Genomic DNA, 15,317 nt, shown 5'->3' on the forward strand with positions numbered 1-15,317 from the left:
ACAGGCTTGTGGTGCAGGAGCGACACCTGCAATCACCCGGGGTTCTCTGCCGTCTTCGGCACCCACTTGGGCAAGGTCTAGAGGGAAAGTTTGCTCGTGTGTGGTTTGGATTTCACCACTGCCAACCCAGCCGGTGTCTGGAGACGTCCTAAAGCGTCCTGCCTTGTGGGGCCGCCAGCCGTCCATGAATGCTGCACCCCTGCTAGGGGGCGAGGAGCCCTTGGGGTCTCCTCTGCTCTCCCCAAGTGCATGAAATTTGGGAAAAATGAGGTTTGGGGTCTCCATCTGATGCAACCCATCCTGCCCTTTACAGGGCAATTTTTATGCTGAAAAGGGAGACAAGAACTTCAAGGCATCCCCTTGAAATCATCAGCACATCAAGGTTTTGGGACCCCAGAGGGACATCTCTGTGAGGTGTCAAGGGAGGCCAAGCAAGCAGACCTCGCCAAGACACCTCTCATCTTGTCCTCTCCCACATCAAAGGGACAAATTGACCTGGTGGCACCACACCAAGGGTCCCACAAGGACAGTGGAGACCTGGTGATGCTGCAGCCACCAGGGAGGACACAGGAGAGCCCGGCCTCCACCGAGGAGTTACACCTCCTGGAGCCCTCAGATGGAAATATGAAGGGTTTTTCCTGACGATGCATGAACCTGTCTGGGTGAAACGGGGTGCGGGTGGAAAACCATCACGTGCATCGTTCCCCGTAGGGTTTGTTTTGGGTGCAAATTTATTATGGCACAGGAGGTGTTACAGGCTAATGGGATGTACAAGGCCCAAGCCTGCAGCTCGTGGAGGGTAACACCAAGGCAGAAAAGCCAAGGAGCTCATTAGGGAGCAGACAGTAGGCCACGAGACCTGGGAATGACGCCGTTCCTATTAAAAAATCCCCCAAATGGGTTGCTCGCCATCAACCCCAGCCCTTTTTTAAGGGGAGATGAGCCCTTTTGGACACCTCCAGCCCCACAACTCATCCTGATGTTTCCTGCTCCCTTCTCCTCCACCCTTGACCAAGACGACCCCACAAAAAGAGGGGCTGTGGAGGGGGTCTTCCCCCCCTCGCCCCCTCTTTGTTCCTCGCCAGCTCCATCTGCCCGGCTCCCCACCTGAAGGCAGCGCGGTCCCTCTGTGGCATCTCAACGCGTTGCCGTGGAAACCGCAATATCCCGACCCGCGGATGATGGCTGGGAGCGGGAAGGGGAACAGCAGGAAACAGTTTCCATGCAAATACCCGTCGCAATAAAAGGCCAATAAATAAACACGCGGAGGAACTGGGGAGGAGAAGAAAAGAGGGAGGGGAGGGGGGGGGATTATAAAAATGGGATAAAAAATGGGGCGCCGGCTCGCGCCTCAGGAGCTCGTTACCTGGAGCACGTAAACGAGCTTTGTGTTAATTGTGGCTTCGTTGGCAGAGGGGGGGGCGTTGGGCAGGGGTTAATGAGAGACCCCCGGGCTCACACGGTTCTGAAGGGTAATTAGCGCCAGGCCCTAACGAGCTCGGCGGTGTTGGGGCCGTGGCAGGCAGGGATGGAGGGGAGAGGTCCTGTGGGGCGCAGGCAACCCTATGGATCACGTAGGGGGTGGTTTTGAGGCGCCCCCATTGACCCAAAACCACCATTTTTCCCCCCAAAATGGACCACCTGGGTTTATATACCCTGGGATGGGGCGGCACGGGATTGGCTGGGAAGACGGGGTGGTTGCAGGGGATTGGCTGGAAGGAAAGCTAGGTGGCAGCAGAGGATTGGCTGGGAGCAGAGCGAGGTGGCAGCAGGGGATTGGCCAAGAACACAGCTGGCAGAGCGCGATTGGCCGAGGGCTCAGCCCCATGGGGGGACCCGGGCAGGATGCGCCCCCTGGGGTGCCGCAGTGGGGCAGGGGGCTCCCAGCGGGAAGGGGGCACCGGAGGTGGGCTGCGACCCCAGAGCGGGACGCGGCCCCTTTAGGATCTCCTCTTTGGGGCACCCCAAAAAAAAAAAATTAAAAAAAAATAAAAAAAAATAAAAATAATAATAAAAAAAAAATTAAATACATAAAATTAAAAAAAAAAAAAAAAAAAAAAAGAATTTTGGACCCAACCGCAGCAGCCGTAGCGGCGGGGATTACCCCGCTGCAGCGTGTGCCAGCTTGCAGCATCCCTCGGCTCCCGAGCCCGCACGTAGGATATCGTGCGAGGGGAGGGAGGAAGCAGGGACGTGGCTGGCCTTGAGCAAACCGCGGCCCCCGCGCCGCAATTTCCCTCCCCAAAATGCCAGGACGGCACCCAAAATGGCCGTGGTCCGCCGGGGGCACGTTATTTGCAGGCCTGACTTGGGCACCGTACCCGTGTCCCCCATGGGGGTTTTGTTGGGGTAATTACAGTTTGTGTAAGCGGCCACACCTCTAACCGAAATAGCTGTGACCGAGCCCAGTTTGCGTGCAGATCCACCAAAACCGGGAGGGAAAGAAACGCGGAGAGCGTTTTTGGCAAGATGGAGCGTTTTTGGTAAATTCAATTTCCATGCAGAAATATTGACCTGTGTTGGGGTTGAGTGGAGGAAAAGCAAAGCGAGGTCCCACCTTGGGGTCTTTCTCAAAGCTCCGTGACCACTACCAGGCGCCCAAAGACCACGGTGATGGGTGCCCATGGCAGAGCCCAGCAAGGAGCAGGATTTACGGGGCCATATCCTGCCGTAGCCGCCCGGGCTGTTTGAAGCACTGGGACTGGTCCTCGTCGGTATTTCAGCTGCATCCTGCTCAACGTTCCTGGCTCCCATCATGGGTGATGGATGGAGCGTGGTGTGGGACCCAAAATTTGGGGATTTCTCACCCCAGCGATGATGTCTGCACCCCTGGGTGCAAGCCCTGCTTGGCTGCTCACTTGGGCATGTCCCCGATGGATTTGGGGCCTGGAGCAGCATCCCTGCCAGCCCCAGGGCTTGCGTTTTGGAGAGCGGTGGCACCCAGCGGCCCTGCCACCAGGGGCAGGATCCGGCCCTGGCCTCCGTGCACAGCGGGGACCCCTCTGCCCTCCCTCCCCCCAAGACCACGTGTATTCCCAAACCTCCGATTCCCTAATTTTTCCCTTTAAAAAAACCATTAAGGTTATACAACCACATTAGATGTCTCCTGACGGACAAGAAAGGACACGAATCCAACCTTTCATCATTCCCACCCCCAAATAAATCCAGACAAGGTTCCTTTGTAGCAGCTAAGCTGAGACACCTTAACATTTCCCTGCTAGCAAGCTCCAAGTTTCTTTACTCACCATATATTTCCCCTGACAGTTTGTACAGATACTTAAGACACCATATAATTATCATCACAGCTAAAAGGCAAGGGGTGATTTATTTGTGACAAGCACCACCTTTCCGCGATGACGCCATTGACACTTACACCGAGGGTTTTTTTGGCGTGGGGAGGTGCGGAGATGCAAAGCTGGGCTGCTTTCTCCTCCGTCGGCAGTTTTTTTCCCCAATGCTCGTCCTCTCCCCGCAGGCGCTTCGCTGCCAGACGCCCGGATCCGGCCCCGGGACCGTCCCCACCAGCCCCAAGGCTCTGGAGGGTTTTGGATTTCGGGGCTTGCCCCATCGCTCGGGCCGGCGCGAGGCTCGCCGTCTGCACGTCTTTTTACTCTTGGCGTGTGAACAATGCGTGCACTTATCTCAGTACTTATTTAGTGCCCGGCTCCACACCCTAAAATTGCCTGATTATAGCTTTCGGAGCCTGTGTGATGCATTGGGTTAGGCAAACAGATGTGCCAAGCAGTCTTGTTGAAAACCCACATCCAGGCAGCAGCTTTCAGCTCTCCAGGTTGTTCCCTTTTTTTTTTTTTTTTCCCATTTTTTTTTCCCCCTTCTCTCCCTCCCCCTTTTCCTTTCAGAAGTAGCTCTAATAATTGCCTTCATATTGCTCTCAGCGAGGGAAGGGCTGGGGAGAAGCACTCAATGGTTCAGCCACTTGCCAGTAATTTTCTCTGCAAGGAATGGGCCCCTCCATAGCCAAGAACTCATGACTCTTTTGCCTGGTTGTCTCCTTGCCTAGAACAAACCCACCCCCTCGCCTCCTCCCAGCCTCCTCCGCCAACCGAGCCGCCAAGGCGTCTCCTCTCCACTTGTGACCTCTTTGGGTGCACGTCTCCGCACGGCATGATCCGCGTGGGGAAGGCGAGCAGGGATGGGCACGGTTGGGGCCTTCACCATCCCATCCTCTACCTCTCTGGGGCACCTCCTAAGCCCACAGCCACCCCGAAAGGGCTTGAAGGGAGAGCGTAATGTGTCGGACATGGTGTGGAGAAGCGTGGACCAAGAGGTCTTTTGCTGAACTCCTGCCACGTGTCGTGAACTTGTCCAGTTCTCCTTTTGGAGCCGATGGAGACAACTGGGCACCTTGTAAGGAGCATCTGGGCCACTGAGATGGCCAAATCAGCACGGGAGGAGGTTTTTAGGAGAGATCCACTGATGATAAATCCTTTTGTGACTGCTGATGGACAAGAGGAAGCTTTACCCAAGAAGACAGGCAGAGATTTGACGGGAGTCTCTTGGTTCCTCCAGATCCTCCTCCTGACCTCTAACCCTTCATGATGGGAAACCTCCATGTGGGGAATGAGAGACCTGAGCTGCCCAAACTCAATGGCTGGGCCCCCGGCGTTGCTGCTCGCATCGGTGCAGCCCCATAGCCCCACTTTGCTCTTAGGAGCTGCTCTCAGGTGCCCGTAGCTGAGGTCTTCCCACCTTTATGGCCCACTGGTTGGGTCCTTCCTCTGAGGAGCATCTGGTCCCACTGGGGATGGGCTCTTTTGGAACAGCACGGAGGGACCCCAACCCAATGAGCCAGATGCCTGCCCACCCGCACACAGGCTAGCCCCATTCCCACCCCAGCCCCGTCCCCTGCCCCAGTAACACTGGGCATGGAGAATGAGGATGGTGGTGGGTGACGGATTCTCTCCTCCTCCCCTCCAGGCGTGCCACCAGCGCTGCCGTTTCCTATGCTGATTTCTCCCCCCTTGCTCTGGGAAGCCAGAGCTTTCTCCTTGCCTCTGCCACGCTGATCCTAACCCTGCCTGCCCTCCCTTGCCCACTCTCACGTGCAGCGACGGGCTCAGACTAGCTCCTCTCCCAGCAGCAGCTACCGCGGCTTTCTGAGTCACCCCCACGTTCCCGCGTGCCCCGGAGAAGTCGGGATTGCAACCGCTCAGCTCAGCGCCTTCGCCGCCTGTTTGCATCACCGGAGTGGCGAATTAATTCCCTCGGAGTGCTGAATTAAGCCCGTATATCCCAGCTTAGCTCCAGAACAGATCTCTTCCCTGCCCCACCTCCTGCTGATTCTGAAAGTTATTTAAAAAATGTCCTGGCATCAAACCAATGTTTTGTGGTTTAAAAAAAAAAAAAAAAAAAAAAAAAGAGAGATTAAGAAACAAAAAGATTAAAAAGGGAAACTACTGTGCTCCCTGCTATTGCATTAGGGCGATGCCAGACTGTGTGCAGCCAGCTTCCTACAGGGATGCATAAAGGGGCAGAGTGAACCCTGCTTTGCTCAGGGTGGCTGGAGCCACCCCATGGCCCATCGAAACCCTGCGACATCTGAATTTCAACTGGTTCCACCTGACACAGTCAATGGGGAAGCACACACACGCAGAGGACAATTTATCTGCGCTATCTTGGGTACCGATCTCCAGTGATTCACCCTCTGCAGGTGTCTCTTCACCTTTGACTATAACGGGAGCCTTTAATATCTCAGCCTTTATCAGAGACAGGTCCTACCTGCGCATCCACTTCTGAGCACTTCTTTCAAGAATGATCTGGGGGACAAATAAAGAAAAATGCTGAGAATGATCCAAAGCCTAATGAAACACAGCCCTGCTTGTGCAATCCTTGCAAGAACTCCAGAGAAGAGGAAGCAGAAGGAGCAGACCTAGCTGCTTCATGCAGAAGTTTTCTGCAAAGGGAGGAGTGAATTATTCCCTCTGCTGGGAACAAGCGAAGCCATAAGCTCGAGCAGCATGTAGCAGGATGAATACCAATGCCAGCTATTACACCATGGAATTTTTGGTGGCTTTTCCTATGATTACACTACTTTACAGGACTGTGTCTACATTAACACTAATCAAAGCCCAACATTAAGTGCTCTATGAGGAGCAGGTGATCTAAGATGGCTTGGAACTGGGCTACCAAAGGAGAGCCTTGGAGGTCTGATAAACAAAACCTCTCATTTTGCCCCTTCCTCAAAAACGAAACGAAATAAAATAAAATAAAATAAAATAAAATAAAATAAAATAAAATAAAATAAAATAAAATAAAATAAAATAAAATAAAATAAAATAAAAAAAAATAAAATAAAAACGGGGCACTTCTGTCACTTTTAGTTCAACGCCTCTCGGGAATGACCTGGTCTCAGTTGCATTGGGTGCTACCCAACATGCGCCACAAAATGCATTCGTCATGCCCCACTGGAATAAATTTGGGAGTACAGACAAGGCCCACCTGGAAAAAACCCACATTTTCCCCAAAGGGCTCAGAAACAGATGAATTATGGACAGAGGTGGCGGAGAGGAGCCAAGGTGTCCTGCACCCCACGCCTGTGGCTTGATGGAGAAGCCTCCCAGCTCCTGTGTTGTTCTTGGCCCCAACATGATGTAGCTGCAGGCCCACGCAGTGCAGGGAACTGTAGGCTGCACGCATTAAATTCGCCCTCTCCCACAAGCTCTTCAAAAAAAAGAAAACACCCAACCCCAGAACAGCAAAGGCAAAAGCCAAGGAGAAAGACCTTGGGTGGCAAAACCACATGTTTATAGCCCTTAGGCTTTGACAGATCGTTGGCTTGAGAGCACTTCTAGTTCCAGGGAAGTAAGAGGCAGCCAGCTCCCAAAAATATGTCATTGCCAGCATTTCGAGAGACACATTTTTGGCAGGCCAGTCACGAAGACAGGCCCCTTGTCACCGCAAAGTGCTCATCGGCTTGCCCACATGTCGACAACGACTTCTAGGCTCCCCGGTCTTCTCAGAGGGTTTTCCCAGTGGGAAGGGTGCTGGTCCGTGGGCGTGCTGCAGTTTGTGGTGGAAATGCTCCCTGTGTGCAGGGAGGGATGCCAGGACCTGAGCCCACGACCATGTTGAGTCATTGGATGTGGCAAACAACCCGAAAATTCGGCCTCTGTGCAGGCACGATGGTTTTCTGCCGTGTTTTGGTCACCCTCAGTGGAAATCCTCGTCTTGTCCGCCTGGTGTCAGAAGGAGGCTGCAGAGAAGGTCAGGGAGGAAGAGGAGGCGTGAGGTCTCCTGAGTCCGTGCACTCCGGGTGACCCAAAGGAAGAGAGAGACACAGCTGGGGATGATCAGAGGGTTGGAGCACCTCTCCTATGAAGAAAGGCTGAGGGAGCTGGGGATGTTCAGCCTGGAGAGGAGAAGGCTCCAGGGAGACGTCATTGCAGCCTTTCAGTACTTTATAAAAAGGATGGAGAAAGACTCTTTACTCAGGTAGATAACGATAGGACAAGGTGGAATGATCTTAATCTAAAAGAGGATAGATTTAGATTAGATATTAGGAGGAAATTCTTCACTGTAAGGGTGGTGAGGCGCTGGAACAGGCTGCCCAGAGAAGCTGTGGATGCCCCAGCCCTGGAGGTGTTCAAGGCCAGGCTGGATGGGGCCAACCTGATATCCCCACTGCTCCAGGCCCCAAAGCTCACCCAATGGCGCTGTATCCCCATGGGATGCTGTGACCAGAGAGTCCCCAAGGGACCCAGAAGATCCAAGAAACCCACCTGGAGAAGCAATGTCAGGGCAATAGCAGCACAATCTCCCATCTGGGGCTGCTTTTGTCACTCCTGTCCCACAGACGTGTCCTCCCCGCAGCTGTTTGGTTCCTTTTATGCCAATAACTGCTTGGAAAACTTCTCCTTAGAAAAGAAGCTGTCAATGAAGAACATCATCCCTGAGGCTCAGCAGCTCCTCCCAACCTTTCGTGACCAGATTTTGCTCTGGGAGCTTTTCCTGCCTCCTATGTGGGACTTTTTTTTCTGCATCCCTTCTAGCCTGAGAAGGTGACAGGTGCAACTCAAACTCAAACCACTGCAATATGCTGGTTTGGGTCTGCCCAGAGTCCTTCTGCTCCCCATTTCTGAAATGATGCTTAACAACTCCGGTTCTCCTCTTGTTGCACAAGCAAAAAAAAAAAAAAAAACATCTTCAGCTGCAGGAGCTGTGGTGTCTGCAGGTTTCACATCTTCAGAGCAGGGATATGTCGGGGAGCAAATAATGCAGACTGACATGTAGGCAGTGGGAGAGGATTGGGGACATTAAAAGCCATTCAGGTGGGTGATGTTCCAAGCTGGGATAAAATAATGTGGGAAACTGGTGGAGAAAGATGAAGAAAAAGGATGGGCAGAGAGGTGGATGGATGGATGGATGGATGGATGGATGGATGGATGGATGGATGGATGGATGGATGGATGGATGGATGGTGAAGTCTGTCCTACAGAGCTTCTGGGTTATTTGCACCAGATTTGGGGTGTTTCACCCCACTTCTCCCAGAGCCCTTTGTCATGGGATAGACTCTATGATGGAAACCACTGCTCACAAGTAAGATTTCCCAAGGGACTTTCCCAAAATTTCCCATCCAGGGAATGAAGCAGAAATCAAGCAGGACACGCAGAGATGGGAAACATGTCCAACTGGCCCTGAACCCTTCTGGCTCAGCCCCCTCTGCAGAGGCAGGGAAAAAGGACCAAGGATGAGAAGGGGTAAAAGAGATGGAGGTGGCCAAATCCTGGGTTTGCAGTGCACGTGGGGCTAGCTGTGACTCCAACAGACTTCTGTTGCATCATCCCATCCCATCCCATCCCATCCCATCCCATCCCATCCCATCCCATCCCATCCCATCCCATCCCATCCCATCCCATCCCATCCCATCCCATCCCATCCCATCCCATCCATCTCCTTCCAATACTGCCTGTTTCATTAGTCTCCATCCAGTCTCCTCTCAAGACTGGTTTGGGCCAAGCCATGAGCAGCCTGATCCGAACCTATAGCTGACCATGCTTTGAGCAGGAACTTGTCCTAGAGACCTCCTGGGATCCCACCCAACCCAAACCACTCTGATCTGGCCCCAAAACACCATTATCCAACCCTAATTCCCTGCAATCCCTGCACACCCTACTACACAATCCTACACCGCAGTGTGAATCCAAGTACACTCCTCGCTCTCTGCAGGGGCTGTTGCACAAGCAATGGGGTTAGCAGCACGCGAGGCACTAAATGAAAGGCGCAAAGTCCTCATCTGGCCCCCCCCGGGCAGTTCGGAGTCATTCCAGCCCCAGAGGCTCGATCGCATCCTGAGGAGAGCCTGGCACAGGGCCCTGCCTTGTGGTCGTGATGGGCTGAATCAGCTCAAGGCAGTGCTTCTCCCGACATGCCTAATTGATACCTTGGGTCCAAGGTGTCATTAAAACGCTTGGATAATCGCTACGGCTACAGAAGCCGGACTGTCAGTTTAGGGAGGGTGATTAATGTTCCCGAAATCCAGCACGGGGTGTGGGCACGGGGCAGGGGGGTGCAGGGGCTGGGGGCTGGGGCAGCCCAACGGGGCCCTCCTGGGAGGGACCCTGGGGTGGGGGCTTCCCCAGCGGCTCGATCCTGGCCCCTCCAGCCCGGCCGGGCTGCGCACGCCGCTTCGGCGCATGATGACGACCTCTTGTTTAATCTTTTTTTTATTAGCATCAAACACCCGGAGTCTTGTAAGTACATGTGTTCTCCTATTGACGCGAGGGAGCCTTTGATGCTGATTTACAGCAGCGAGGTGCAGCTGATCCATAATTGTACCCTAAAAAAGGGATATTAAGGCATTAAAGGCATTTCTGTGGAGCCAAGCGATCTGCTCCCCCATTTCTGCCACTGTCCCACGACACTTTACTGTGCCTCTGCTGAGGAAGAGGATGGAGCCACCAGAGATGTACCATGGGGTCAAACCACCTTTGGCTTATGGGGACAAGTTGCTCCCCCAAATGCCGTGTCCTTGAAGGTGAAAACTCCACCTGTGAAACCAAGAAAATCTGGGTAACCTTTGTTTGGCTATCCCCAACAAGGGAAAAATAAAGCAATTAAGTCACGTAGTGAGGAAGAGGGAAGGAGGAGGCTGGAAGAGACCCTTTATGCATCATCTTGGGGCGTACGGGCTCCTCCGGTTCCTCGTGCCTTCCTGATGGGCTGGAGGCATTGGCAGCACCAGAAACAGGTCACTGCCGCGGTGCTTCTTGGCAAAGGAGCCTCTGCTGCTGCTAAGGAGGCAGTTTGGTATATAGGCCACAGAAAGCAGAGCAGATTTAGTTAAAGGCATTTATTTTCTACTTAGCACCAAGTGAAGCTCAGTGGCAAGTAGGTCACCCCATAGTCTTCACGTTGGCAATTGCTCCGGGACCTGCTGGGCTCTCCATTTTAGGAGAGGTTTTTGGCAGCACCTGTCTGCACCCCGGCCCTTCCCCAGGAGCTGCAGACCCCAGACCTGGCCCCTCACCAGCCACCAGTGATACAGAGGGACATGGTGGCCCGTGGGACACGTCCACGTGTCCGTCCTCCATCACTTGGCACAACCCTGCCTGTGCCCACTTTCCAGCCCTTGTCCACCAGGGCTGTGCCCCAAGCAGTTAAAGCCCAGACCTGGGCCTGATCCACTCATCCTCAGCATCCTTTGGTGTCCCCAAGGAGAAAAAAATGCCCCAGAGGATGGCATTTCTGGGTACATGGGTACCATGAGAACCCCTTTGGGGAATCTTTGGTGTCTGCTCCCTGCTCAGCCAAGAATAACCCATACCAACACACCTTCACCCACTATATCCCACTTCAAGGCCCTCTGACACCTCTCTGAGCAAGCAACGAGCTGGTGTACAGATGGGGAAACTGAGGCACGAAGTGAGAATAAAACTAACGCACAACAGGGCTGTGGGACAGCATCCAGCACGGTGCAGGGTGCATCAGGGGCCGAGGACGGGTGAAATGATGTCAATCGAGCCAGCCAGCTTCCCAGCTCCTTTAGCTATTTCTTCTTATTATTTTTTTTTGCTCCTTTCCACCAGTATTTTTCCCCCTCATTTCTTCCAACGGGTCATTTACTGAGTCAGAGATCCCCCGAGCGATGAGCTCATGGAGCGGCTGGCGCGCGGCGGACCCGGGGACACGGGGACGTGCCACCTCCTGCCGCGCACCGGCCGCCCGCTCCGGCATCGGGGGCGACCCCCAGCCAAACCCCTCGGGGCTGAGCCTCACCTGGAGGCGCCGAACCCCAGGGCCGCGCCGCTGCAGACGGCTTCAAGCCGCCTGCATCCGAAGGCGGCAGATTTACAACCGCCCTGCCGTCATTCACTGTCAAATTAACAGCTGAGACACAACAGCAGAAAGAGCCTGCATGCTTCCCCAGTCCTCCTTCCTAAATTTCCCCTTTTTCCCCCATAATAAACGCCCCCCCCCGGGTTGCCCCTCGTCTCCCCAGGCTCAAAGCAAAGCTCCTGGGGCAGGAGCATCCCATTCGGGACAGCCCATCCATGCAAAGCCCCCCTGCCTGAGCCACGCCAGATTTATACCGGCTTCGAAACATAAATGTCAAGTGATGGGGCTGCGTAAATTATTTTTAATAAGAATAATGCCGCATCTCGCTGGCATGTTAATACATATATTACCCATGCTGAGCGCAGAGGGCTCAGCAGGATGCTGAGCATTTAATACACTTGTTCGACGTGCTCATCCGAGGGAAATCGGTGTCTCCCACCAGCAAAGCCCCACACACGCAACTCGTGTGGGTGATGCCTCGTCCCTGGGGCTGGCAGCTGAGGGAGTGGGCGCATCAAGGTGTCTCCATCCTGATTTTTCAGTAAGATGGCATGAAGCCACGCTAAGACTTCATTTCCCCCAAATCCAAGCAGTTTTCCCGTGCTAATGCCCTTCCCAGCCCCACTCAAACCCACCTTATCTAAATACCTGCCGGTACCAGGGCCCCTTTTACCACCCTCTTGCGTCTGCCCACTCTGAATGAAGGGCTTTTACACTGTCAAGACTTCTTTATGCTCTAAGCGGTTTGGAGAGTGTTTTTCTTGCCACAGCCGCATGCAGCCGGTGAAGCATGAGCTCCGCCGTCGCCTCATTGCATTCACGGGCTGGAGGGCTCGGGAAGAGATGGATTTATGATTCCCTAAAAGTGATTTATGCTCCTAGCTGAGCAGCCCAGCAGAGTCCCCCCACGCACGCACACCCCTGCTCTGTTGAAAGTTTTAAGACGAATTCACAGGCAGCCTCCGAAGGAAAAAAAAAAAAAAAAAAAAACAAAAGGGGCTCCCCCCTCAGCCCTCCAACTGCCAGCGCTGCGGCTATAATTACCCAACCTGTAATCAAAGTAATTTGCATCCAGCACGACCCAGAGTTGCACATGCCCAGCCGAATTTTCCAGCCCGCTGCAATCCTGCAGAGCAGGGCGAATTTTTTATAGGGAAAATCCTGCCACGTCATTGTATTGCTCGGGGGCTTGCGCAAGCGCCCAGCGCTGGGGACGGCAGCGGCTGCGATCTTTGCCCGGTCGAAGCCAAGTTTTGCAACTTGCTTCAGAGGGCCATGATTTTTTCCAGGGAATATAAACCTGCAGACTTCACAGCATGGTTTTTTTCCCTCTCGCTGCAGAGCACTGCAGGAGCATGGAAGTTTTTTGGGGCATGTCCCTAATGCCCAAAAGTCTACTCCAGCTGGATTTAAGTGTTATTTCTAGTCTAGGTGGTGCTGAGCTGTCATTCCTAGATGTTGGGTTTCTCCTCCATTTGGCACAGATCTCCCACAAGATCTGTACCAAACCCACCTATGGGTTTCAGCCGCTTTCCTACAGAAATTAGCACTCGTGCTCTGTGTGTGTCCATGTGAGCAGGAGTATAAATTCCCACCTCTATGTCTTTTAGACCTGTTGGCCATATTAATATCAGCACTGAGCTAAAGGTCTCCAAGGTAATTAAATTCCTGCAGTGTTGATGTAACCGGGTGAAGGCGAGGGGCGGTATTTCTGTCCCGGGGAGGTCTGGGTGAGCTCCACGCCAGTGCAACCTTTGGAGCCTTCCTGCCAGAGTGAGACATTACTGCTGCCCAAAGACCAGAGGAAACCACACACGGAGCCCAGACCATGCTGGTGAATGGAAAATTCGTTTTTCTGGTCCTGCTTTGGCATTAAGAAAACCCTGCTCAAAAGGATGAGCTGTGAACCCACTGGAAAAAAAGCACTTCCCCCATCTCAGGACTCATGAAACCCCAAAACCACATGCACTGCATCCTAGGGAACGTTCACCCAACATCAACCAGTCTTTGGTGCAACCACCCCTGCAAAGAGTCAAAGGATGGTGCAAGAAGCCATCGGGTGCCATGACCCCGTTGGCCATCCTATGGGGGTGAACACAAGCAAGACATCCCCTGCATCCTCCCTTCCCAGTAACCCTCTCCCGGTGGGACCAGTACCAGCGTGCAGAGCCCAGGCTGTGAGGAGCGAGCCACCAGCTCCACCCCGACTCGTAAATCAGCGCTCGTCCCACGGCCCGGCGTTATCATTCATCTCCGAGTCCACACAAATCAATGCGGCTGATGGCTGCCGTCTGCGAAACACTGCTTTTTGCTGGATAACGTGGCATTAGGAGCTGGAGGGAGAGGCCGTTTTTAAAAGCTGCCAGTAAAGTGTTTTACAGGATGGCTGGTAATTTATTTTAAAATAAATAAGTTCAGTGGAGGAATGACAGGGGGGAAAGTGAACGTGCCGGTTCCCGGCTTTCCCCGAATTGAGTTGTTTTAGCTGAACAATAATTGCCGGTTTCTGCTTCGAACTTTCTTTTCATGGTGTTGTGAGAATTTCTGTGTGATTGCAAGAGCTGTTGTGCAGGGACAAGGTGAACATCCGAGGCTTTTTGTGGATTTAAATACCGGGTGGCAAACCCGCAGTGTCTGCAGCTTCCCTGGACAGGAGATGAGGATTTAGGTGGTGACGGGGCATAGGGCAGGGACTCTTGGCAAGAGCTTGCTGGAGTAGAAGAGCCAAAGCATCTTCCAATAGAGAAAGAAGGCATGACCCCAGCACTGGGCTGGCCTGAGACCCACCTGGTGGGACCAAAAGCATCCTTTTTTTTGTGGGATGAGTTTGGGGCTTGCTGGAGTCAATGGGGGAACTTACAGCCTGCTCCTGATGGATCTCACGTGGGATCAGGCTTGGCCACCACTGCAGGATGCTTACAGCTGAACCATCTCCTGCTCCCAATGCTTGGCCTCTGCACGAAGGACCAGGGCTGTTTTATTTTGCTCCATACTGTTGATGAGAAACATTATGGGATACATGGGGGTGGATACAGGCTAAGCAGCCAGAGCCTTATCATGTTCACTGAGATCTGTGTGATGGCACGTTGCACCTTGAAGTCTCTCCCTTGCTCCAGGTGTTGCCCAAAGGCCATGCCTGGAGCGGTTGTGTGCACTAAGAGCCCTCCAAAATATAAATAAGTTGATCAAGGATGAGGGTTTCGGACAGAAATACCAGTGCCCCAAACTTTGCATCAATGCTCTGCAAGGTGACCTCATGGGCTCACAAATCACCATCCATCCCCTGGCCCACTGATGCGCATCGAGGCTCGTTGGCCATGCGTCCCATGGCTCCACGCCAAGCTGGCCCTGGTCAAACCAGCCTGAGGAAGCTGCAAAGCCACATTCATGCCCTGGAAATCCCTCCTGGAAGGATGCGGGTTTGGGTGGAGGCCACCAGGCACCTATTTTTGCAGTTCACCCCCAATGTAACCTGCCCACAACCAGCGCCAGTCACCCCAGGGCATGCGGCTGGGGGTCAGATCCCCCTCTCCTCCTCCTCCTCCCCGATGAAAAGAGTTATTAATGCAGAGGAAAGTTATTTCCGTTTCAGATGCAATTTCTGCAGGATGCCTATTGCTACCCGGTCATATCCACCCTGGTCTTCCAGTGTGCCCAGCTTGACAGGGACTGCCAAAATCTACTGGGTGAGCTGGTGTCTTTTATTTGATAAATGGATGTAAGCAGAGAAAATAGGTATATTTTCAAGCCTTTATCAGACCACCAAAGCATTTCCCAGAAGAGGCACCCCTGGCCTCCATTAGCTCATCTCTGAGTACGGTCCTCCAAGCTTATAAATTTTTCTAATGCAGAATCTCTGGGGATGGCTGATGAAATACAGCCCTGGCTGTTACAGAAAGGGAGGCATTAAAATCTGGTGCTCACAGGGAACATCGAATCCCTGGTGCTGGAAGACCAGCTCAGACAAATCTCCAGCAGAAAGGCTCACTACAAGCCAAGGTAGGCAAGCAGGTGACTTGGTC

At 53.3% G+C, this 15,317-nt stretch overlaps 1 long non-coding RNA gene across 1 annotated transcript; it reads right to left on the reverse strand.

The window, feature by feature from the left end:
- Positions 1–376: 376 nt before the first annotated feature.
- LOC137846023 (uncharacterized) lies at positions 377–1,920 on the reverse strand. Its single transcript, XR_011090359.1, has 2 exons — positions 1,367–1,920; positions 377–1,272 (listed from the first exon to the last, which is right to left on the reverse strand). It is a non-coding gene; the product is annotated as an uncharacterized lncRNA (long non-coding RNA).
- Positions 1,921–15,317: the final 13,397 nt, after the last annotated feature.

Source organism: Anas acuta, chromosome 29 (assembly GCF_963932015.1).
Source record: "Anas acuta chromosome 29, bAnaAcu1.1, whole genome shotgun sequence".
Taxonomy (NCBI): domain Eukaryota; kingdom Metazoa; phylum Chordata; class Aves; order Anseriformes; family Anatidae; genus Anas; species Anas acuta.